Source organism: Rhinatrema bivittatum, chromosome 9, assembly GCF_901001135.1.
Source record: "Rhinatrema bivittatum chromosome 9, aRhiBiv1.1, whole genome shotgun sequence".
Taxonomy (NCBI): Eukaryota; Metazoa; Chordata; class Amphibia; order Gymnophiona; family Rhinatrematidae; genus Rhinatrema; species Rhinatrema bivittatum.
The window spans coordinates 173650615-173677482 of NC_042623.1; the positions used below are offsets into that span (position 1 = coordinate 173650615).

General features: G+C 43.3%; 1 protein-coding gene across 15 annotated transcripts in view; it reads left to right on the top strand.

Moving 5' to 3' along the window:
- Window positions 1-606: 606 nt before the first annotated feature.
- Window positions 607-26868, top strand: part of VEPH1 (ventricular zone expressed PH domain containing 1) — a 371196-nt gene continuing 344934 nt past the window's right edge. For 13 of the 15 annotated variants that reach the window (XR_003858578.1, XR_003858581.1, XR_003858577.1 and 10 more), the window contains exon 1: window positions 1227-1853. The gene's annotated coding sequence lies outside the window, so the exon portion shown is untranslated. Of the gene's footprint in view, window positions 752-1226; window positions 1854-26868 lie in introns of those variants that run through there. The other 2 variants (XM_029615395.1, XM_029615396.1) reach the window with 2 other exon arrangements.

Here is a 26868-nt window from a genome sequence, read left to right on the forward strand (position 1 = left end):
CATGTTTATTAACCCCTTCAAAAATGTGAAGCAGATTTGTGAGGCAAGACTTGCCTTAGGTAAAGCCATGCTGACTTTGTTCCATTAAATCCTGACTTTCTATATGTTCTGTGATTTTGATCTTTAGAACACTTTCCACTATTTTTCCTGGCACTGGTCTGTAGCTGCGTTTAAAAAAGATTTGTACAAGTTGCTGGAGGAAAAGGCCATAAACATTAAGGTAGAGCTGCAGAAATCCACTCTTTATCTCTGGGATAAGCAGTATGGAATCTATCTACCCTTTGGGTTCCTGCCAGGTACTTGTGATTTGGATTGGCCACTACTGGAAACAGGATACTGGGCTTGATTGACCTTTGGTCTAACCCAGTTATGGCAAGTCTTATTTGTATGTAATATTGCATTTCTAGAATCGAGATTTATTCCTTTCTTTGTAAAAAAAAAAAAAAAAAAAAAAGATACATAAACAAAATGATTTTTTTTTTTTACATTTTAAACAAATGACCTAAAACGAAATGCTTGTAGAAATAAATAACACGTCTGAGGTCCAAGCACCCGCTGTGTTATCCGAGCTAGGTTCAAACCTTTGTGAAAGTGCTCAAGCTGCCCTTTGAATGTGCGAGGCTACAGGTGTCGGTCACGTGATCCCGCTCCGGACTCCTGCCGCCGAGCCTTCCTTCTGAAACCTTTCCGACTTATCCGTGCGGGAAAGCTGAGACCAAAACTTTCAGGGAATCTTCCGTTAAATGCACAGGTGCAAATGCCAGCACATCTGTTGTTTTTGTGTTTTCTTTTTTTGGTTTGTTTGGTTTCCTGGCCTCCACCTTTTTTTTTTTCCTTGCCTGGAGCTTAAATCCAAGAACTCGCATCGGTTGCTTGAGAGCCCGGGCTCAAACTTCCTCGCTACACCACACAAGTTATTCATTGACAGCGATTAACTGCTGCTGTAAGGTATTAGATGGAAGCTTTTAAATTGGCTCGGAAACCTTACTTATTTATTCTCACGTGGCTGGGATCCGTTTTCCAGAGAGAGCAGAGCCGCGTTTGCTCGCTTGCACGCTGACAGGCCGTGCGGGGCCGCATACCAGCGGCAGGGGGGGCCGCAAGGGGGGACTCTGACAAAGGTAACGCACGGCGGCGGAAAGGAATGTTCCAGCCCCCACCCCCCTCCCTCGTTCCTTGCCGAGAGAGCCTGCAGAAATGGAAACAAAAACCAGGCAAGCAGCAAAACGTTTTAGAAATTCTCCGTGCAGTTGAAACAAACTTATTTTGTTTCAGTTTGAGTGGAGGCGCCAGCGTTTCATTGGGATATTTTCAGTCGTAATTCAGGAAGTAGTTGCATTTCGATGAAATATATTTAATTGGGGGAAAAAAGAGAATGAGAGGAAAATCACGCCTGTAGACGGGACAAGCTTCCTTTAAAATGCCATAGAAAGAGTGCACGTTTTTGCAGTAGTTAGCTGGGTAGGCTTTGCTAATTTATCCGTGTGCTTGCTAATGCCACCCCTTCCTGGTAGGCAGATCCCCCCCCTTTGGGCACCACTCCATTTCGGTCATTTATTTATTGATTTATTTTGCTGAGGCATCTTAAGCACCCTGATGTAGTGTTTTGCACTTGTAGTTTCGGAGCAACTGTGACTACAATGCAGGCTAGAGAAGGTTTGAGCCTTGTCAAAAACCGTATTGAAAGGGAGCCAAAGCGCTTGCAAGGCGTACGAGCCCCCCTCAGGACAGGCGGTGAAAGCAGGAGACGTGCGCTTGCAAGGGGGCTCCCTTTTTTGGCAGCGGTGAGACAGTCACCTTCTTCAGAGGTCTTCCTGAGAGCATCTCAAGGTTTCGTCCGGAGGACTCCTTCCGTAAGTCTCATTCCAAAATTCCACAAAAGTGCTTCTCACCCCCCCCCCCCTCCTCCTCCCGTTTTTTGTTTGTTATTTGAGGGTTTTGCATATGCTGTACTTTTAAAAACTAAATTGTGAAAGTGTATGAGTGGGGTAGTCCACTTTTTACAGGACCTCGGCTGATGCCTCAGTTTTTTTGTACTTACAGGTGGAGAATCCTTTTCATATTTTTATCAGGAAAGAAAATGTATTGTTTAAAAAAAAAATTCTATATTTTAGCCGGTAATAACTATTGTGGAGCTGAGGTCTTACCCTTACAGGCCATGCTCAGGAAAGTTAGTCATAAATATATTACCTTGATGCAATGAAAAGGTAGCACCTACAACTTATTCTTAGACCTTCATTTCTATAACCTCAGAAAGATCTTCGGTGAATTCATTTGTAAGAGAAGAGCTATGCACAGTGGGTCTAGGAGGTTTGCATTCAGGTCCTTCCTCAGAGGCGTCCACTCACATTGCTTTAATAAATACCTGGGAAGTCCATATGAAAGTCAATGTAAAATTTCTGAGTGCAAATTAAGATTACAAAGACAACATGCCGAATTAGAAATTTGATTTATTTGATGTGTCTGTGTGATTTAAAAGTCAGGAGCTAGTTGTTCCCTAGCAATCAAATGATTATATATATTTTTTAATGCAAACTGCTTTGGAATCAACTAAAACCCTATGAATGATAATGTTCTAAGCACACAAGAGGCTATTTGTGTTCCTTTGATATGTGCAGGATTTAAAGCTCTGGCAGTGGGTTCATTATTCATAACTGGATAGCCTTTTCTTAACCCTACATCCAAAAATTAGTCATAAACATACAAAAATGAAAGATTATGATTTTTTTTTTAATTGGTGACATATAAATGATTCACCTGTGATATGTATTAATGGCATGATATAGTTTTGTATTAAGAATTATAGTGGAGAAACCACCTGTATAATTCTGGGTTGCATAATTTCTTTTTAAAGATATTCCTCGCTCACTAGTACATCATCCTTCAGCGTCTCCCACGTCCCCAAGCTCTTGGTAGTAAAGCAGGCTAGAAGCATTGTCATGACAGAGAGAAACAGAGAGGCATGTGGAGAACAATAGAGGTCTTGTGGGAAGAGGTGAAATGTATGCAGCTGATCCCATGGGAACTGCTTCAGCCCATTCACCCTGAGCTCAGAAAAGATGCTCTTTCAAAAGCCTAATCTGCAGTCTCTCTCTTTCACTGCCAAAGCAAAAACTTTTGAGTTAAAGCATTTCAGTGCAGACTAGTTCTTTGCATTAATTGGTAGTTCTACAGTATAGCACTTTTCCAAAGCAGTCTCCCAGTGAGTGCACAGAACAATTCACCCTAAACACATTGCCAAACTTCATATCTATGTGTGCTTGTGGAGATACTCTCGAAAATTATGCCCTCACTGTTTATTATATGATGGGCGATGTGAGAGTGAGCCCTTGTTGCTGTGGCGTAGTTGACGCCGCCTTGTAGGCGAACCTATGAGGCCTAGGTCGACAGCTGGTGAATGCTTCCTGAAGCGGAACAAACTGGAGCTTCGTCTGTACCAGCCACCTACCCTGCTGGTTGAGCCCTTTTGGGTTCTGGAGGACTGACAGGACTTAGGTGGGTCCCTATGGGCGGTAGAAAGAACAAGAATCCAAGGGCACACAGCAGGCTGGAGATAGCAGGAACAAACCAAGGGTTGGGGCAGGCAGCATAGAAAGGGTACAGTGCAAGAGGTCAGGTCCAGGCCGCAGAAAATCAAGGTCAGGTCCAAAGCAAGAGGTCAGGTCCAGGTGGCAGAAAATCGTGGTCAGATCCAAAGCAAGAGGTCAAGACCAGACGGTAGAAAATCATGGCCAGGTCCAGGACATCAGGCCCAGGATGGATGAAGACACACGAGAAACTGGATGAGATAGTTGGGCAGGGCAAGGATAGGCAAGGCTGGACGAGGCGGGCTGAAGCACAGGAGTACAAGAGCAACATGCACTGGTCTAGGCAGGATACCCATTGCTGAAGCATCTGATGCTCCTTTGAAGGAGCCTTATGTAGGAGGACGCCGTGATGTCATTGTAGGGTGCTGTGGCTGCTTTCCCATCATGGCCTCTTTTAAGATTGCGGATGTCAAGTGTGCGCATGCCTAGAGGAAGCTGGAAGGGGTGACAGCTGGATGGCATGGGAGCCACGTGTAGTGGCTTTAGTAGTTTGAAGTGGCATCCCGGCTCCCGGAGGTCTCACGTGGCATCGGGGGTAAGTGATGCGCGAGCCGCCAGTCAGGACAGCAGCTTAATTTTGAACATTAGGTATTTTTTCTCAGTTTTTAGGTGACCGTCTATGTTTAATAGTCTGATTTGGGAAACTCTAGATATCAATTAACTTGACTTTACAAATTGAATAACCAATAAGAAACATAACCTATAAAAAGGACCAGCCTGCAAACCCCTTGTTGCTGTGTTACCATGTGGGAGACCATGATTAATCCTTTCTGATTCATGCTCTGCTCCATTAGCTGGGATTGGACATGCTGCTGAAGTAGCACTCATAGACCTGAGAGGAGGGTTAACTGAATGGTGACATCTACAGTAGCGATTATATAACACCTCCCCCCCCCCCCCTGGAAATAGCTCTAAAATGGGCTGCGTCCTATCTTCTCGAATAAGGCAGTAACCAGCATAGGTGACCATATGCTAGATCTGACGAGAGTTAGAAAGGAAAGAGGCAAGAGGGCGGACAGGTAAAAAAATAAAAAATGTTAAAAACAAACCCCCTCCCCCCCCCCAAAAAAAAACCCAAAACAAACGTACAGGATTTGAGACATCTATTTGCTAAGAAAACAAAGTTCACGCTGCCACTTCTGGATGTCATAGAGATGACTGAGCAGTTAATGGAAGTTCCCTTCTTCTTCTTAGATCAGTAGTGCTCAACCAGTCCTCCGGTGTCCCTAACCCATTGGGTTTTCTGCATATCCCTAATAAATAAAAATAATGTGAAATATTTTTGTATGCAGTGTCCTTATGTGTACAAATATGCCTCATGCATATTCTTAAAGGATATCTTGAAAACCTAACTGGCTGTGCAGGTGGGTTCAGAGGAATGGTTTGAGTACCACAGCCTGCAAGCATCACTTCTCACAAATCTTTGGGGAAGAGGAATAAGATCATTACTCTGAGGAGTCTGGGTAATATTTTCTCCCTGCTAAAGTAAGGGTTGTCACAGTGGGTGGGTCAAAAGGTGACATGACAGACAGCTCTATTTCATAATGGATGATTTAATTCCCGAGCATAAGAATAAAGATAGTAAAATACTAAATTTAATCCCAGCAAACTTTCACCTTTGATACAATAAAGAAGACGATCAGCTTAACTGCGACATTTTCAGGGAAGCAGATGTAATTTCACCAGCTAGCTTCAAAACAAAGCTGAACAAGTCTCACTAAGGAAAGGGAGACTTTGTTCTGCCATGTGTGTCCTTCTAACAGACTTCTACTGTACTATCAATTACTTGTCCACCACTAGAACTAGATCAATGTTCTCCAATAGAAAAACAAAGACCTTTCAGCACCAGGATCTGCTTTATGTAATGTTTTCAGCAAAATGTTGCATAATGAAGGCTAGATAGATTTATAACAGAGTTAAGATGGGGCACTATAGAGCTCCTGGAAAACTATATTAGAAAAAAAAACTACAAGAAAATGTTTTCATATATTCTTAAAATGCAAGATCTTGGAGTAGAAGCAAAAGTAAAAGAAATAATGCAAAATGCACTCATTCCAGTGGATTTTGCATTATTTCAAATATTCTTATCTACGAATTCTACACCTTCTGAAAGGAAACATTTTTAAAGGATTCTTAAGGTTTTGCTTTATGGAATTTTTTTTGTAAAACATTATCCATTTGTAAAGTTGCAGAAGATTAAACTCTTGCATAAAAGATCATACAAGTAGCTGTGTTGGCCTGTACTGATGTAGCAATAAAGGTCGACAAACAAGTTGAACATAGGTGATTCCTTTTTATTGGTCTAACTTTACTCGCATACTCGGGCAACATCATCCGTAATTCAGCTTGTAGTGATCTGATGTAAGTAACATAGCTCTTGAAATGTATTATTTGTCCAATCAAAGGTATCATGTACAAATTGCTTGACTTTTATTTCTATGTAGTCTAGGAGGATCATTGTTAAGTTAGAGACTGGTTTACCTAAATTACCTGTATATCCTGTGACCTTGAGATAAAACAATCATCTTCCTCAGTGGTAAGGTTGAAGCTGAAGATTGGTGTCATCCTCCATCCTAAACTTCATTTCATGAGGTTACAGTGATGAATCTGATGCATTACTTATATACAGCTATGTCACAGGCAGGCTGACAGTCTCTGAAATTCCAGTTCCCAAAGTCCCATTACCAATGGACTAGCTCTTCTATAAATATGTTTGCCTGTGGGTTGATAGCTGACGGAGCTTATATGTCAGGCAGGCATGTTATCGCTCACACACTTCTACAATATATAGTCCTTGGAATGATCCCTATTTGTGGCAGATTTTGATAATTTTTCCTGAACCATCATAGATAAATATTTTATTAAAGCATGTTCTTCTCCAGGAGCAGAGGAAGGGACTGTGTTCAAATACAGTACAGAGAGTCTCCTGAAATCAGAGACTAGGAAAAAAAAACCCCGAGCACTTGAAACAGTGCTTTGCAGGCATCACTTTCATTTTAAGAGATGAACATGCCACAGGGAGACCAGTACCCAAGGTATGCTTTCAGCTTCTTCCTCTACTTTCAGCAGAACGTATTTACTGTACATACACATAGTTTTGTATGGTATATAGATGATGTATAAAAGTCACTTCATCAGGCAATATCAATGATAGTAAAAAAAAAAAATTAAGTAAACTTCTAACCCTCATACATATCAGGATTACCTGAAACCCAAAAAAGATTTCTTTGGAAGAGAAGACATTTGTATGGCTTTCCTGGCTTGTAATTTTAAAGGTGGGCACTGACTGCTCTATGCAGTTTCTCTGGATACCAATTAGGTTATGCATTGAGATCCTTCTTTCTAGATCACTGATGATAAAGTCACACTGCTGCCAGTTTCTGCCTGGTCATCTGACTCAGCCCTTTCTGACTTTCAGACTGTTTTAGTCTGCATTCCTGGGATACTTTGTCCCTGGCATTGCAATTAATAGCTTCAAGTTCATTGCTTTAACATTAGATTCCACAGTGCTCCAGTTACTATGCCTTTCTATAATGTCTTCTGTAGGATAAAGACACTGGAGAGCAGTCTGGAAATGTAATGTCTCGGTTGGAAATTTTAATATTGGTGCTAAGATATAACAGTACTTTGTGTGGTGGCAGTTGTCGATTGTGGTACAGCAGATGATATAAGTGGCTGATAGCTGTGTGATGTTAACTGTATTGCATTGTGCTTGGCCATATTTTATAAGCAAATGCTACCTTGCTGGCTTACAGCACAGGACTTGAACTGGTTACATTCCTCCTTTTTAACTTTTCTTTGGTGGGGTAAGAAAGCACAAGAGGGTTATGTTGTGAGACGCGGATGCGCGGTTGCTTTCTCAAGGGAGATTGTGAGCCCTTGGACCATGGGACGGCTATGGGAGGAGCCCCCAAGATGCACACCGTGGGAAGTGAGAGAGTACCGGCATGGGCGGAGCAGGAACAAGGCTGGACTGAAGACAAGGCAAGGAACGTCTGGAACAGGAACAAGGCAGGCTCAGCCCTCCACTGGACCTACACGCACCAATGAGACCCTCAGCGCAATGCTGGTCTCGAGAGTAGCCCTCCGGCCACTCAATAGACACTTGGGAACGACGAGTGCGTGAGGCCCGACGGAGGCTGAGGGCAGGAACAAGACAAGACAGGAACTGGAAGACTCAGACGTAGACTCAGGATATTCAGAAGACTCAGACGAAGACTCGGGATACTCGGAAGCTTGGACAAGGTTTCAGGTTACTTGGAGGTCTCAGGCAAGGATTCAGGATCCAGGAGAAAGTACTGGGTGAGTGCTGTATTGCAGCGCGCCCTACACCGCCGCCCATGGCTGGTTGCGGGCCATGCCAAAGGCGAAGCAGACTCCAGGCAAAGCAGTGGAACTTGATGCCAGGACATGACGAAGATTCAGGAGAGGCCTGCACTGGGGCGCGCCCTACACAGCCACTGGTGGCTGGTTGCGGACCACGCTGAAGCGGAGCAGGTTCTGGCAGAGTCTTGGGCATAGGCGGAAGCAGGCACAAGGAACTCCGAAGACTGGGACAGGATTCAGGATTCAGAAGCTAGGCATTAAAAACAGGAGCCTTCCGGAGACTTGCGCTGCAGATGAGAAGGTAGGCCTTGTGCCACGAGGCACCCTACACAGCCCCCCATGGGCTGGTCACAGACCATGACAGTGGCACACCCAGAAAGGTGAGCAAACAAGGAACCTGGGAACTGGACAAAGAGCTGGAGATGAGGAAGACGGAATCAGGACTGGAACACGTGACGATGGAGCTCTGATGAGGGACGAGACCAGGAACATCAAGACAAAGGAGATCAGGAACATGAAACAAAGAGCCATCAAAACACAGGAAGACCAAGGAGGACCTGTACCAGAAGGAAGACCACAGACCACTGTGAAGACCAGATCCGAAGGCCCTGAGGAACTGAAGCAGAGCCCTTTTATAGGGCTGGACTAGGGAACACGGTGATGACATCATCCGGTGGGGCCGTGAACTTTTCCCGGCACTGGCCCTTTTAAATATGAAGAAGAGTCGTGTGCCCGCACCTAGAGGAGCCTGGAAGAGCAGAGGCCTGCAGCGGCGTCCTGCCGCGATGGAAGACAGGCTGGAGACGGCTTCCTGCCGTGAAGAAGAAAGGAAGTTTGCAGTGGTGGCTCCCTGCCACCTAGGAACGAGTCAGTGGCAGCAGCAGTGGCTTCCTGCCGCTTGGAAGGTCCCAGTGGCGGTGCTAGGGCTGCGAAGATATATGCCGGTAGCGGCTCCTGCCACGAAGAGGAACGGCAGCGGCCCCTCCTGCCGCACAGGGTGGCGTCGGACCGCACGGAGGCGGCAGCGGCAAGCTAGGATGGCATAGGCCGCATCATGGGAGCCCTGCAGCGTTGGGCCGGTGGTCAGGCATCCAGCAGTGGTGAGTGAAGGGCTGCTCGCGGGATGGGCTCCGCGAGCAGGATCGTAACAGGTTATACTAAACCGGAATGCCCCAAAGAGCTGGGTGGGCTGGATCTTCGAGATATGCGATTGTACAATGTAGCCTGTCAATTGTGATTTGTAGGTGAATGGCTTACTGTTGTGAAGCTGGGCTGGTGGCCCGGTTGTCTGCTCCCTGGTCCCCACTCTATTTAATTCAGGCTCTGCTTGGAGCATTGTGAACTTTGGTGTTTCCCAGAACCTTGATTTACCCTTGTGTGCTGGCTTGGAGATGGCTGAGAAATAAGTGGAATTTTGGTGGGCCTGAGTCCTTATTGCTCCCTCTAGAAGGTAACGGGGGTTTTCTCTCAGGTGTGGAATGTTCATCTACTTTTAAGGGCTGGGTAAGCTGGGGGTCCAGTTCCTCCTTCACATATAGGCCACATCCACACTGGATATATTATCTTTTGCTGAGCTGGGGCAGACTTACTGGATTCTGCCTCGCCAGTTCTTTGCCTAATTCCAGGCCGGCACTATTTGAGTTCTCTAAAGTGGGATCTGGCCTCTTTTTCCAAGGAAGTTTCCTTTGCAGATAGTCTTAAGGGCACAGCAATTATGCGTAATTCTATTGCGGGGTGGAATAAGTTGTGTAAAAAGACATTGCAGGCTCAGCTTCTTCCACCACTTGCTACCTACTGGTCCTCCGCCTTGGGGGAACCATTACTACAGAATTTCTGGCCGGTTGTTTTATGGCACTACACCGTTGTAATACAGATGTTAGCTTGCGGGAACTGCAGTTTAAATTGATACAACATGCCTACTGATGATGTGCGGGGATACCGTATGTGGTTGGCCACCACTCCTTTATGTATCAAATGTACTCAGGGGGATGGCTGCATTGCTTCTTATATTGCCCAAGTCTAGAGGTGTTTTGAAATGCGGTGTTGTCTGCCATTTATAGCTGTGGTGCGGAAACATGGGAGAATGCTCCTTTCTGGGGAGGTGGAAGGGTCGATCAGGGCACACTGTGGGACAAATTTGCCTGACTTGCTCTGCTGACTGCTTGTAGGTGTATCCTTAGTTTGGCCGGAGGAGACACCACCTCTTCTTCGCTCTTGGTATCAGCAGATGGCTTTGGTGATGCAAATGGAATGGCTGGATGCACAGCTGGGTAGGAGCAGTCCTGAAGAGTCCTTCTGCTTGGCATGGAAACATTTTTTCCAGCTACTACCTCTTGATATTCAGATGGGGTAAAGATTATAGGGTTTGATACCCTTTGGAAAGGTCCCTCTAAGCCCACTCGTTGAGTTGTTGGGGGAGTGGTCTCAAGGGGGGGGGGTACCCATTTGTTATAAACCGGTTCTTAGTGAGTCCATCCTCAGTGTGTGTGTCTCTGATTGAGGGAGCTCCTATAGCTTGGGAGGGGGGTGGGCCTAGCCAACCAACCACCTGTTAGTATTTTTTTTTTCTCGTGGTCTTGGCTGAAGTTATGGTAGGGGGGAGGGAGGTGTGGGTAGAGTTGAGGACCTAGGATAGAAGGAAGTTGATGGGGTTGGACGTCTGTGATTGAATGTATGGGTGTACGTGTGGTATAGAAGGTGTATTGGGAATGTTAAGTGGCATTTCTTGGAGATGAAAATGGAGAAAGTAGCTGTTCTTGGAAACTTACCTCACAGAGTTTCTAGCTTTCACATGTTGTGCATTCATGGTGATATTTTCTTGCATTCTCTGTATACTCTCTTTGGTTGCCTTGACATGCCTGTCAGACTTGCTGGTTTCTATGTTTTCATGAGTTTTATGTGGACCTCTGTGAGGTCTCATGTTACTGTTAATATGCTGCTTCTCTTCAATAAAAATTATTTTGAAAAGAAAAAAGCAGTCAGACTATGGAGCAGAGGTTGCTGGGTTGAGCTCAGGGAGAGGGAGGAACTAAGGTCCATTGGGCATAGACATGCAGCTTTGGGAGACAGGAAAGGGAGGGAGGACTGGAAACAAAGCCCTTAGGAATGGCACAGGGAGAAAGCAAGGTGGAAGCCCAGGGAAGAAGGGCGGTAAGAGAGACATACAGGTGATAACTGAAAAGCTTGCTGAGGAAAGCTGAATGGGATGCTCCAGATCAATAGAGAGAAGAGGCCCAGAGGTTCAGCAGTGAAAGAGAGCCCAGGAAGAGAAGAAAAAGGAGGGCAGGATAGCAGATAAGCATCTGGGACAGGATTCTGAGAAAAGCTGTTTGAGGATTCTGTAGTAAGATGAGCATGATGGAACTGAGAGGAGAGAAACAGCCATGGCTGTCACAGAGGGGTGGCGCTTAACAGGCCCCCAACAGGATGCCATGAAGAACCTCTCACTGAGATTTCAGAAGCATGCCAGTTCAAAATGGCCTCAGGAGATAGCTGGAGGGCTACAATCAGGATTTGTTCAATAGACCTTTGGAAACAGGAGTGAATTGCATAGGGACAGATGCTGCCCCTCTATACAAAAGTGATAATAGAGAAAAGGTTAAGAACATAAGAAATTGCCATGCTGGGTCAGGCCAAGAGTCCATAAACCCTAGTTTCCAACAGAGGCCAAACCAGGCCGCAAGAACCTGACAGGTACCCAAACACCAAGAAGATCCCATGCTACTGATGCAATTAATAGCAAGGCTATTCCCTAAGGGGCGGATTTTAAAAGGCCTGCGCACGTAAATCCTTCCGGATTTACGCGCGCAGGGCCCTCGCGCACCGGCACTCCTATTTTGCATAGGCCGCCGGCGCACGTAAAGCCCCGGGATGCGCATAAGTCCCGGGGCTTTCGAAAAGGGGCGGGAGGGGGCGTGTCCGGGGCATTCCCGAAATGACACAGCGTTTCGGGGGCGGGCCCGGGGGCGTGGTCGCAGCCTCCGGACCAGCCCCCGGGACCGGAGGACGGAGCGGGGCTGCCGGCCAGCGCGCGCAAAGGTAGGGGGGGGTTTAGATAGGGCCGGGGGGGTGGGTTAGATAAGGGAAGGGAGGGAACAGGCAGCACGCGCTGGGCTCGGCGCGCGCAGGTTGCACAAATGTGCACCCCCTTGCGTGCGCCGACCCCGGATTTTATAAGATACGCGCGGCTACGCGCGTATCTTATAAAATTCAGCGTACTTTTGTTCGCGCCTGGTGCGCCTTTTTTAAATATTGGGGTTACATTGGCCACCCTCCAGTCTTCAGGTACAATGGATGATTTTAATGATAGGTTACAAATTTTAACTAATAGATCAGAAATTTCATTTTTGAGTTCCTTCAGAACCCTAGGATGCATACCATCCGGTCCAGGTGATTTGCTACTCTTTAGTTTGTCAATCTGGCCTACTACATCTTCCAGGTTCACAGTGATTTCGTTCAGTTCGTCTGAGTCATCACCCCTGAAAACCATCTCCGGAACTGGTATCTCCCCAACATCCTCATTAGTAAACACAGAGGCAAAGAATTCATTTAGTCTTTCTGCAATGGCCTTATCTTCCCTAAGAGCCCCTTTAACCCCTCTGTCATCTAATGGTCCAACCGACTCCCTCACAGGTTTCTTGCTTTGGATATATTTTTAAAAGTTTTTATTATGAGTTTTTGCCTCTATGGCTAACTTCATTTCAAATTCTCTCTTCGCCTGTCTTATCAATGTTTTACACTTACCTTGACAATGCTTATGTTTTATCCTATTTTCTTCAGATGGATCCTTCTTCCAATTTTTGAAGGATGTTTTTTTGGCTAAAATAGCCTCTTTCACCTCACCTTTTAATCATGATGGTAATCGTTTTGCCTTCCTTCCACCTTTCTTAATGCGCAGAATACATATGGACTGCGCCTCTAGGATTGTATTTTTAAACAATGTCCAAGCCTGTTGAACACTTTTAACCTTTGTAGCTGCACCTTTCAGTTTTTTTCTAACTATTTTCCTCATTTTATCAAAGTTTCCCTTTTTAAAATTTAGTGTTAGAGCTGCAGATTTACTTATTGTCCCCCTTCCAGTTATTAGTTTAAATTTGATCATGTTATGATCACTGTTGCCAAGTGGCCCCACCACCGTTACTTCTTTCACCAAATCTTGCATTCCACTAAGAATTAAATCTAAAATAGCTCCCTCTCTTGTAGGTTCCTGAACCAATTGCTCCATGAAGCAGTCATTTATTACATCCAGGAACTTTGTCTCTAGCAAGTCCTGATGTTACATTTACCCAGTCAATATTGGGGTAATTGAAATCTCCCATTTTTATTGCACTGCCAAATTGGTTTGCTTCCCTGATTTCTCTTAGCATTTCATCATCTGTCTGACCATTTTGTCCAGGTGGACGGTAGTATACTCCTATCACTATACTCTTACCCAACACACATGGGATTTCTACCCATATAGATTCTACTGAGCATTTACTCTCTTGTATGATCTTTATCCTGTTGGACTCTATACCCTCCCGGACATAAAGTGCCACACCCCCACCAAGTTGATCCTCCCTATCATTGCGATATAATTTGTACTCTGATATAGCACTGTCCCATTGGTTATCCTCCTTCCACCAAGTCTCTGTGATGCTAGTTATGTCAATCTCATCATTTGCTGCTAAACACTCTAACTCTCCCATCTTACTTCTTAGACTTCTGGCATTGGCATACAGGCATTTCAAAGTGTGGTTTTTGCTTGTTTTAACAACCTGTTTTTCCAACAGAGGCCAAACCAGGCCGCAAGAACCTGACAAGTACCCAAACACCAAGAAGATCCCATGCTACTGATGCAATTAATAGCAAGGCTATTCCCTGCTTTTCAGTTGTTTGGGATAATTCGGTAATCATTAGCTTTGGTGATTTTTTACATATAGGCATATGAACTATGTTTGCTTTTGATGGAACCTCTCTGTTGGGATGCCCTAACTCTCCTGTTTCATTAGTATCCTTCAAGGATACATTTCTCCGAACCATGCACTGCTGAGTGACTGTCTGCTTTCCCCCTTGTTCTATATTTTAACCACACTTTTCTAAGGATTTGAAATGATGACCAATAAAACAATTTATAATAATACATTCAAAATAAAATGAAATAAAATACATCAAAATTATAAAAAGATTAAAATATTTAAAGAAACCCAATGTCCAACAAAACTATCAGACAGAAATCACAACAGAATAAACTCTACCAGAGATCTTGGTTAAATAACCAGGCCTTACTCATTTCCCTAAACTAGGTCAAGGTACTGGCTTCTATGAGTTGTAATGCTAGTAAGTTCCATAGTGCAGGATCACACTAAGAGAAACTTCCAGTAATTTCAATTTAGATGGAATTTCTAACAATAGCTTATCCAAAGACTGTAATTGTCTCACAGAAAGATATAGTCTGATTCACAACTAATCAGGAGCCAAATCAAGTAAAGACTTTAAAACCATCAAAATACTTTTGAACTTGATAAGAAATAGAACAGAGAGACAAATGAGGGACTTCAAAGCCAGAGAAATGTGATCAAAACATTTCAGGCCCAGTAATAGTTGTGCTGCTGTGTATTGAATTAACTGAAGATGAGCTAAGTGATTAGTTGGAAGACCTGTAAAGAATGAGTTATAGTAATCCAGTAAGGTCAGAATTAACACGTATGACAAGACAATATGATATATTTATCAAGGTATGAATGAAGATTCTGTAATCTCTGAAGCTGAAAAAAAGAAGCTCTTACTACACTGAAATTTGTTACAAAAGTTAATAAAGGGAAGAAATAAAAAGAAGCCATTATGGCTTTCTAAAGAAGTACCTGAAAAGGTAAGGGAGAAAAGGTTAGCATTCATAAACTATAAGATGTCACAGAAAGAGGAAGATAGGTGACAATATCTGGAAAAATTAAGCTGAGAAAGTAGTCAAGAATGCAAATAGAAGAAAAAAATAGCAAATACAGTAAAACAGAGGGTCAACTTTTTTTTTTTTTTTTTAGATTTGTTAGTGACAGAAGGAAGTGCAAAAGTGACATTGTGAGACTCAAAAGATGAAGGAGAGGAATATGTAGAGGCAAAAAGGCAAAATTGCTTAACAAATATTTCTGTTCGGTGTTCACTGTGAAAGGACCTGGAGCAGGGCAACATAAATACAAATAAGATTGGAAGTGAGGTAAACTTCAATTGATTTTCCGAACAGTATGTTTGAGGAGCTAACTAAACTTAAAATAGATAAGGCGATGGGGCCGGATGGAATACATCCAAGGGTACTAAGGGAACTTAGAGATGTCCTGGTAGCTCCGCTGGCTGACCTTTTCAATGCTTCTTTAGAGTCTGGAGTAGTTCCGGAGGACTGGAAAAGGGAGGATGTGGTTCCTATTCATAAAAGTGGAAGTAAAGAGGAGGCTGGGAACTACAGGCTGGTTAGTCTGACCTCTGTGATGATTAAACTAATGGAATCACTGCTAAAACAGAGGATAGTACAATTTTTGGAATCCAATAGATTGCAAGATCTGAGACAGCATGGTTTTACTAGAGGTAAATCTCATCAGATGAATCTGATTAATTTCTTTGGGTGACCAGAATTGGATCAAGGGAGAGTGCTAGATATAGTGTACTTGGATTTCAGCAAGACCTTTGACACGGTTCCGCACAGAAGACTTGTAAATAAATTGTGCGCCCTTGGTATGGATCCTAGAGTGATTGACTGACTGGGTTAGAAACTGGCTAAGTGGGAGGCGACAAAGGGAAGTGGTAATTGAGTTTTCTCTGAGGTGAGGAATGTTACTAGTGGTTTGCCTCAGGGATCGGTCCTTGGACTGGTTCTTTTCAACAGAAGGTTTGTCAGCAAAGGTTTGTCTTTTTGTTGATATTAAAATCTGTAACAGGCTGGACAGCCAGGAAGAGTGGAAAACATGAGGAAGGATCTGGCAAAGCTTGAGGAATGGTCTAAGGTCTGGCAGCTAAAATGTACTGTAATGCTAAAAAATACAAAGTAAAGCATTTAGGATGCAAAAACCCAAGGGAAAGGTATAGTATTGGAGGTGAAATTCTTCTAAGCACAAAGAAAGAGCAGGATCTGGGGGTAATTGTATCTGATGAGCTTATGGATGCCAAACAGGTTGATAAAGTGACAGTAAAACCAGAAAGATGCTTGGCTGCATAGGGAAGAGGCATGGTCAGCAGAAAACGGGAGGTGATTTTGCCCCTGAATTCGTCCCTGTGAGACCTCACTTGGAATATTGTATACAACTCTGCAGACCGCACCTTCAAAAGGATATAAACGGGGTGGAGTCAGTCCAAAGAGTGGCTACTAAAATGGTCAGTGATCTTTTTTCTAAACCGTATGGGGCTAGATCTAAACATGTATACCCTAGATGAAAGGTGAAATAGGGGAGATATGCTAGAGACATTCAAATATCTCAAAGGTTTCCATGCACATGAGGTGAGCCTTGTTCTAGAGCCTACTTTCCACTGAAAGAGGGGTCACGCGATGAGGTTGAAAGGGGGTAGACTCGGGTGTAATCATAGGAAATATTTCTTTTTTTTTTAAATTTTTTATTTATGATATTATTACATTTAACAATCAGAATAAACATGACTGAACAGGAAACAAAAAGTTAGCCCTCCTCCATATATCAGTATTATAACTAAACACAAATATATTCCATCCAAATTAATGACTAACATCATAGTTCTCAATGAGGGAATCCAATTCTCGTGAGAGCAAAATCATACTATAACATTTCAGAAGAAATAGTAGTTGGACTTACTACTTAATTAAATAGAACAGTAGTTTATTAAGGTATAGAGACAACAGGGGCAATTATTTCTGTATTGGGAGTCACTCTATCTGATATAAATTTTAACAATTGAGATGGAGTATAAAATGTGAAATTAACTTCCTGATACCTTATATTACATTTACATGGGAATTTTAACTTAAATTTTGCTCCCATATTTAAAACCTGCGGTCTCATTAACAAAAATTGTTTCCTTCTTTCCTGTGTTTTCTTCGCTACGTCAGGAAAAATTTGTACTTTCAACTGAAGAAATAATTCTTTTATATTTCTAAAATACATTTTCATCACAAGATCCCTGTCTGAATCCAACAGGAAAGAAACAATTAATGTTGCTGGTTGGGCCAAATTTGTGTCTGATGTCTCAAGCAACTCTGAAATATTTAAGGGGGAAAGAACTCGAAATTCCTGGCCTTCAACGGGTTTTCCTTTCCATGGTATCACATAATGAGTTTTTGTTAATGGTGGCATTGTCTGATCTGAAAATTTCAATATTTCTTGTGCATATTTCAACCACATATCTCTTGCTGAGACCAAAGGGACTTTTGGAAAATTAATCAGTCTCAGAGTTTTCCCCCGTGCTTGGTTCTCCATATTCTCAAGCCTTTTATCTAGGAGTTGGTTTTCTTTAATTAAATTTGAATACAGATCTTTTAAATTCCCTATGTTTTGTTGCACCGAGTCCATTACACATTGTTTAACTTTTTCTTCTTGTAGGGCTTTAACTTGCAAACCCAGATCTTCCACTTTAGTTACTACAGGATTTAACTGAAGAAAAATATTTTCGTTCAAAACTACTAACGTTTCCCAAATTGTGCTTAAAGTTATATCAGGAGGTCTCACCTCTTCGTAATTTCAATTCTTTCTCCACATTATTATCCCCTGATGTCGTCTTCTCTCCTCGCGCTGTAATCCGCTCAGCTCCTCAGATTGCCTCTGGCTCCACCGCGGCGTCTGCTGTTAACTCTCCCCCCGTGCTTCCGGGGCTGGTGACATCATCGGGTCGCGTCGGGGTTGACTCCCGATGAGCCTCCCTGACCTCCGCGGGGTTCGCTGGCGGTGTTCTAATCACCGGGGACATTGAGATCTCTAAGTCCCGGAGCGGTTCCGCTGTAGTAGGGCTCTCCTGAACCAACTCCTGCGGGCGTCCTCCCGGCATGGTAAGTCCAGGCACCACGTGGGCGTCCATCGGTCCGGTTTTTGGGGTTCCTGGAGGGTTCTCTACCGAGTCCCTCTCCTTAGCCCTTCTTTTCCGGGCCGAATGCGGCATTTTTCAAGAGGAAAACAGGGTTTCAAAACCACAATTGAAGAGCGACACTTCTGTGGTGCTGCTACATCGCCATCTTGGATTCCATCAGGAAATATTTCTTTACAGTGGTGGATGTGTGGAACAGCCTCTCAGTGGAAGTGGTGGAGACAAAAACATTCAAGAAAGCATGGGATAAATACAGAGAATTGCTGAAACCTGGTTAAATGAGGTTGACTATGTCCCTCTAAAGCGCTTAAGGGTTCCAGGCTATGCTGCTTTTTCTCAGGTGAGATCAGGCGTTAAGAAGAGAGGTGGTCTTTTTTATTGATAGTGAAGGAGTCCTTAGGGATGGTTTGTGTACTGGTAGAGAATACATATGGTTTGGAAGTATTAACTATTTCCAATTCGGCTTGGGGCATTTGTTTGGTGTTTTACCCTCCTAATTATTTACAGGCTCATCCTTCTTCAGTAATAGATTCATTGTTATCTTTTAGAGTAGATCTAAAAAATGTTATTGTGTTGGGCAATTTTAATTTATATCCTGATATATTGCCTCTTGACATGTTTGTGACACCTTTTTAACTAGTATGCCCACTTTAGGTTGGTCACAGGTGATGAGTCAGCCAACTCATAAACTGGAGCATACTCTAGATTTAATATTTTTGTGTAACAGTTTATCTTTTTTTACTCATTATTCTTTGTTGTTCAGAAGTACTGACGAATGATCATTTTTTAATTAAATACTTTCATGTCTTCGACTGAATTATGCCCCATGCTTCTTAGAAAAGTTATGTAAAAGACTGCATTATGAGGTTGATAAGTTGAAGGAGATCTTGGTTCCACAATTACATTCTTTGGAAATTAGTGGCACAGAGTCTGCTGTGCGGGATTGGGATGACTCTCTTATCAAAGCCTTTAAATCAGACTGCACCAATTACAGGGATTCAGTAGTGAGATGACATGGTGTATCTTGGGTTTTTTTCTGGAATTACATGATAAAAAGTGTTCTCTCCGGCGAGCAGTACCAAAGATGAGGAACATAAAATAAGTTATCTGATTTTCTTAAGAGTATAGAGAAAGTACTGATTTGTTAAAAAAAAAAAAAAAAAAAAAAAAGGCTTCTTTTTCTAAACAAATTCAGACTGCTCCAAACGATCTAAAGAATTAATTTTCATTGATGGTCTCTGTCCTCTTCTTTAAATTCCAATGTGTTTCAAAGTCCACCATTCAGTCCAAATACTATTGGTCAATTTTTTATTGTCAAAATTCAGACTGCTGTTTCTCAGTTGCCTAGATCTGTTGGAATGCCATCTGATGTGGAAGCTTTTAAGTTTGTTTCAGCTGAAGAAATAAAAACAATTATTTCAAATTTGCGGACTACCTTTTGTCCTTTAGCTAAATAGGTGATGAAAGAGGAATTTGTTTCTTATGTTAAATCATTGGTAAACTGCCAGCAATCCTGTCTCCCTGAAATTGGCCACTGTACGGCCATATTTAAAGAAACTAGGTTTGGATAGTTCAGTTGTGAGCAATTATCATCCTATATCTATCCTGCCATTTGTTACATATGCAGCTTGCAGGAGCTCCCCACAAACTGCGCAGCTCATCTCCTCCTGGCATCTTGCGGCAGGATGCCACCGGTCCCTCTAGTGCGCACACGTGCCAACATTACAATATTTAAAGGGCCCGTAGCAGAAAGTCCTACGTGGCACCCTTTAACATCATCTGCCTCCCCCTTCATAAGGCTGTCTCAAATGCCCTCCTTTTCCTCAGCAACAGTTCCAGCTACCTAGTAGTACATATTGCCTGCCTTCATCTGCCTAGTCTAATCCTTCTGCTCTCCTAGCCCCTTGGACTGATTTATGGTATCGAACCCTACTATGTCCCTCATCTTGCCTGACTGCCGCCTGCCTCTGACCTCTGCCCGGACCCTCGTCTCAATTGTTAGCTGTCCTCCTTGACTTTACCTGGCCCTGGATTCTGCCATTTCACCTACCCCTAGAGACCCTCTCCTGCCGGCCCCTGTACCCAAAGGCTCAACCCAAGAGGAATGTGGGCTGGTATAGGTGAAGCCTCATTTCAGTCTCTGCCATGCCTGAGTCCTCCTACTGGCAGTGAGAACCTGCAGAGCCCTCCCCACAGGTAGAGCAAATCTTACCCAGTCCAAGGGTCCATAGATGCAACTAAGAAGATACAGCTAAGAAAATGCTGTCTTGACAGCTGACTCAGTATTTGACAGATAATTTTCTTCTCTATGATTTTCACTTTGGATTCAAAACACTGTTATACCTTACTGACCAGGTTTGGAAGGGATTTGCTGCGAAGTCTGGTTCTTTTTTGGTCATGATTGACCTGGCTTCTGCATTTGATTTGGTCGATCATTTCTTTATTAAAAGAGCGTTTGAAGCAATTTGGAATTACAGTTGGTGATTTGAAGTGGTTTGTATCTTGTTTATCCGGTTTTTAACAAAAAAATAGTTCTACAGTTTTGTGAGTCAAAAAATTTTCTTCTTTCTGTTGGTGTTCCGCAAGGGTCCATGTTGTCTACAGCATTATTCAATATCTTTCTCTCTCCACTTAGCAAGTTGCTGGCTAGGTTGGGAGCTATCATATGCCAATGATTTCCAGTTTCTGGTGCTGGTATCGTCTTTAATTGATGAGTCATTGCAGAAGGTAGTTTCTTGTTTACAGTCTGTTAAAGAATAGTTATGTGAGAATCGGTTGATTTTTTTTTTTTAATTTAATTTTATTTTTATGCATTTTTTCAAAATTACAAGATATCCATCTTGAAAGAAATACAGAGGAATAATCCAGTATCATTACATAAGATTTCCAAGAAATTTTACACAACTTTTTTTTCTCTGAATAAAGTCCACAAACTTGGGGGGAGAAAAACACAACCTAAAGAAATATTTTAACACACAGAAATCCACAGTGGTATACAGAGATTTAGTTAACTTTATGAGGAACTTAATACATCCAAACTGGTTCCTGCGGACGTCACAGGGGTTTCCCCTATTAGAAATTGTGTTAGTTGGGGGAGGGTCAAAGAAAATATACGTATTATTTAGCATATTTCACCATAAATTCACATGGAAATTTGAGAAAAAAGACACCCCCCTCAACCTGCAATACTTGTGGCCTCAAACGAAGGAAGGCTTTCCTTCTCTTTTGAGTCTCACGTTGGACATCTGGGAATACTCTCACATTACAGCCTAGAAATACACAATCTTAACAGCTACTCTATCTGGCTCAAGAGCAAGAGTCACTATTAGCGTTGCTGGTACTGCTAATTCTGTATCCAACGTTTCCAGTATCGCCGAAATATTTAAAGACTGTTCAGCAACAGGGATTAAAGGTATACCTTCACTTTATTCTACAGATCTTCTTAATCTTGGAAGGTAAAAGATTTTTGAAACAGGTGGTATAGCACTTTCCTCAATTTGCAATATTTCCAGGAGATATTTTTTAAACATCTCTCTGGGAGAGCTTAGGGGAATTTGTGGAAAGCTTATGAATCTCAAGTTTCTACTTTTTATCATATTTTCCATAATCTCCATTTTTACAGCCATATTCTTCTTTTCTTTTATCATTGTAGTCTGAACCTGTTGAAATCTATTTAATTGCTCTCTGTTTAATAATATTTGTTGTTCCAAATCAGTGTTGGTATTCACCAGCAATTTAACCTTGTCTTCCAACACTTTTACTTTTGCATTTCTTGCAATATAGATATTTTCATCTCAACAATAGTCTGCCAGATAGTTTCTAGTGAAAAAAGAAAAACTGTGTGTCTTACCACTGTCAATAAACTGACTTCAGGGGAACCTCCCACGGCACCCGCCACCTCTCCCAGCATTGTATCTCTTTCAACGCCAATCTGCCCTGATAGACCTCCTGGGCTCGCTTCTGCAGTTGCACCTCTGTCGGACCCTGCCAGGGACCACCCCTCAACTCCTTGGTCTGGTGGCGTCGTCCCCGTCCCCCCCCCCAACTCAGGGGTGCTTCTCCCTGCAGTCAGATTAATCGGCGGCATTCCTTCTGCAGGGCTGAAAGGAGATAGTGAGCCAGGGAGAGAGGGGAGCTCCACTTCCCCTCCTCCACTCTCCAACGGCTGCAGACCCGCTCTGAAATCTCCGCGCACCGCGTGTGCATCCATAGGGCCGGAGACAGGCGTTGTCGGGGGGGGGGGGGGGTCACAGGGTATGGTTGCCCCCTCTGTTTTCACTTCTTCCCCATCCAAGAATATTTGCAGCCAGAAAAAAAGACTTTTTAAACCGCCCGAAAGAGGTCAACGCCGAGCTGTACTACCATGCGGCCATCTTGAATCCGCCCCCCCTCGGTTGACTTTAAACTTAGCAAAATATAAAACTTCAGGTTTATTTAAGTCTTCGTTTGTACAAGTTCCAGGTTCTTTACTTTACAAAGGTACTTCAATACAAATATTAAATTAAACACGCAATTTAGGGGTAATTTTAGACTCATCGTCTTTTATCCCTTAAATTAGAAATATTATAAAGGGATCATGTTTAAGTTAAGAATGTTGTGGCAGGTGAAGTCTTTCATACCCCCACACTTATTTTAGAACTATAATCCATACACTAGTTCAGCAGTTCTCAACTGCTGTGTCACGACACACCAGTGGGTCGCCAAGCACAAACAGGTGTATCGCCGCACTTCCCAGTCTCCCGCTGGCCCAGCTTCCCTCTGCCCCAGCGAGATGAGAACTCTTCCTCCGCCTGGGCTTGAAATGCTGATAGCTTGGGCAGAATGCAGTAGGAGAGCTGGAGTTAGCAGCAGTTGCGACATGGTCTCTTCTTCCCGCCCCCTGCAGCCTGGAAGAGGAAGTGGTGTGAGGTGGCCACGCACGCGGGAAGAAGAGACCATGCTGGGTAAAGTGCATGCAGCATCTGCCTGAAGAAGAGGAGAGGCTGAAGGACCTAAATACGTATACCCTGGAAGAGAAGAGGTGCAGGGGAAATAAGATACAGACCTTCAGATACCTGAAAGGTTTTAATGATGGAAGAAATTCAAACCTTTTCCATTGGAAAGGAACGAGTGGAACTAGGGGTCAAGAAATGAAACTTCAGGGGGATGACTCAGAACCAATGTCAGGAAATATTTCTACATGGAGAGAGTGGTAGATGCCTGGAATGCCCTTCCAGAAGAGGTGAAGACAAAAAAGTCAAAGAATTCAAAGGGACATGGGATAAACACTGTGGGTCCCTAAAGGCTAGAGGACGGAAATGAAGAAAAGAGTGCATGGGGGTAACTGACTTGATGCAACAGAAGCATGGAGATTTCAACCCTCAACCAGTAAGCCTTGATATGCTTGATGCAACTGCAGCCTCACTCTCTGCTTTGATGGAGAGGGAGGAAAAAGGGGCATTGGATTGAGTCTGCAACCAACAGAGTCCCTGACTTTTGCAGTCTGGGGGTATTGATATGCAGACATAAGGGGAAAAGTATAGGACTGCTTCTAGAGCCAAGTCTAAAAGCAAAGTAAGTCAGCATTGCTGGAATTTTCAGAAAGGCTCCTCACCCAGTAAAAATGTTGCTGGCAGTAATTTTTTATGGGTTTGACAGTTAATTGGTTTTTGATTGTAAATATTACTGCCCTTATCATAAGAATTGGGGGGAACTGCATAGACTACCCTTAAGACAAACCTGGGGATGACCTACTCACGCAGAAGATAATACCATAAGAAGCTTGCTGGGCAGACTGGCTGGATCATTTGATCTTTTTCTGCCATCTTTACTATGTTATGTTACTATTTATATAATTTCTGTTCCAAGAGAGTACTCTTATCCTTCCCTTAACAATAAAAATCATATGGGGCCTTTTTTTTTTTTTTTTTAATTTCCACTATAGATTGTAGTGAGCAGTGTGTCGCATGTGTTGCCCGTCAGGTGTGTCACAATAGGAAAAAGGTTGAGAATCACTGCACTAGTCATTTCTACAGTGGACTATTGCAATAGCATATATTGGACTGCCACAATCCACTGTGCAGGATTGGACCATTTCAGAATAAAAATCTGAATAATTTGGCCATCAATTGAAGTATGCCAGTGGATAAAGGCCATAACTGTACTTCACTTAACAACTAGAGGTTTGCATGAAAAGCCAGGCCTTCACTTTTTTTCTGAATTTGAGACAATGCGTTCTGCATGGTTGGAGTTTGGTAGCTGAAGGATGTATGATGTCTCTTCCAGTCTCAAAACCAATACTTTAGGAACCATCTGCAAATCATGCTGTGAAGATTATTGAATAAGGGCCCTATATCTCCTGGGGATGCTCTGCCTTCAGTCGCTTCCAGTTTCATCTATTTGGTTGTGAAAATGCAAACTGAACACCATCTTTCACCACCTAGTATAACAACTATTTGATAAAACTTTTCTGTCATTTTCTATATTTAAAATATACTGTACTATTAATACTGTCATGTCTATACTATGACAGAATTAATATTAAACATCTGAGTTGGTAGGAAGGAGAGACATTTTGCTTTTTGTAGTATATTTCATATAAACTCTGCTCCTAAGCACCTTGAAAACCAAGAGATCAGAGCCACAGAAAGAGAGTCTGTATTTGTGATGGACATGAGACAATTAGTATTCTTTTAATGCAAAGAAGGTGGATATGAAATTACTTAAAGTCCAATTTTCCTGTGGTTACTATGGTATTTTGTGAATGCATAGAAGAGAGGAACTAAAAATGTAAACTGGTTTAGCCATTAAAGGAAGGGAATGCAAACACTTAACTATTAAACTTCACATGCCTGAAATGAGCTGCCTGCAGACAGAAGAGACTCTGCTCTCAAGGGAGTTTTGCGATAGATGCACGGAAAGGCAGTTACTACCCTTAACAGAAGGAATGGGGGGAGCCTGCACGGAGCGGCGGTTACTACCCTTAACAGAAGGCATGGGGGGGGGGCCTGCACGGAGCGGCAGTTACTACCCTTAACAGAAGGCATGGGGGGGAGCCTACACGGAGCGGCAGTTACTACCCTTAACAGAAGGCATGGGGGGGAGCCTGCATGGAGCGGCAGTTACTACCCTTAACAGAAGGCATGGGGGGAGCCTGCACGGAGCAGCGGTTACTACCCTTAACAGAAGGCATGGGGGGGGGGCCTGCACGGAGCGGCAGTTACTACCCTTAACAGAAGGCATGGGGGGGAGCCTACACGGAGCAGCAGTTACTACCCTTAAAAGAAGGCATGGGGGGGAGCCTACACGGAGCGGCAGTTACTACCCTTAACATAAGGCATGGGGGGAGCCTGCATGGAGCGGCAGTTACTACCCTTAACAGAAGGCAGGGGGGGGAGCCTGCATGGAGCGGCAGTTACTACCCTTAACAGAAGGCATGGGGGGAGCCTGCACGGAGCGGCAGTTACTACCCTTAACAGAAGGCATGGGGGGAGCCTGCACGGAGCGGCAGCTACTACCAAAAGCAAATTGCTGGGCAGACTGGTTGGACCATCTGGTCTTTATCTGCTGTCAAAACTATGTTGTTATGGGTCTCTCTTATTCTTGCAAGATAAAAATTTACCTTGAAAATTAGAAAAAAGTTAAACCTTTTTTCTGCAGAAGTAGATGGGATTCTTTGTAAACACTTGGATGCTGGTACTTCACCACAGCTGGGACACAGCTCAAACAAAACAAGTTCACCTTACCAACTAGGGAAACACAAATGATAAAATAAGTTTTATTACTGAATTTTAAATCTTTCAGAACAAACTGAATTGTTCATTAACATTCTGCTTAGTTAATAAAGAGATTTAATTGTGTATGTGTGTGTGGGGGAGATTGTGCCTCTGCCTAAAGCCAGTCATCGGAGAATAGGAGGTGTGCTGGGGGGAGTGTCCCACAAGATCCAGAGGAGTGGTCCCCCAGCCCGACTCATTCTCAAACCCTCTGTCATAATGCCTCTGTATCTCTCCATGGTGAGACCGCACCTTGAATACTGTGTACAATTCTGGTCGCCGCATCTCAAAAAAGATATAATTGCGATGGAGAAGGTACAGAGAAGGGCGACCAAAATGATAAGGGGAATGGAACAACTCCCCTATGAGGAAAGACTAAAGAGGTTAGGACTTTTCAGCTTGGAGAAGAGACGACTGAGGGGGGATATGATAGAGGTGTTTAAAATCATGAGAGGTCTAGAATGGGTACATGTGAATCGGTTTTTTACTTTTCGGATAAAAGAAAGACTAGGGGGCACTCCATGAAGTTAGCATGTGGCACATTTAAAACTAATCGGAGAACGTTCTTTTTCACTCAACGCACAATTAAACTCTGGAATTTGTTGCCAGAGGATGTGGTTAGTGCAGTTAGTATAGCTGTGTTTAAAAAAGGATTGGATAAGTTCTTGGACGAGAAGTCCATTACCTGCTATTAATTAAGTTGACTTATATAATAACCACCGCTATTATTAGCAACGGTAACATGGACTAGACTTAGTTTTTGGGTACTTGCCAGGTTCTTATGGCCTGGATTGGCCTCTGTTGGAAACAGGATGCTGGCTTGATGGACCCTTGGTCTGACCCAGTATGGCATGTTCTTATGTTCTCTCACCTGTCCCCTCCTGAATGCTGGTCCTGCAGGGAGGAGAATGGGGAAGGGGGCGTGCTGAAAATCTCCCTCTTAAAAATTGCTTCGCCTTGGCAGCTCTGGCAATTCATGGAGCAAAGCAGAGAGGGAAAGTGAGAAAGAAAACAGGGAGTGAGAAGTTTTATAGTTTCTTTGTTTTTGTTTTTTATAATTGTGGAAAAAAGAAAAGCTAAAAAATTCCAAATTATCCCTGTCAACTTAAATGCAGGATGTTAATACAAGCAAAAAACACAGTTTGAAATGTTTGTATGCTAGTGTCAGAAGTCTAAGAAGGGAGAGT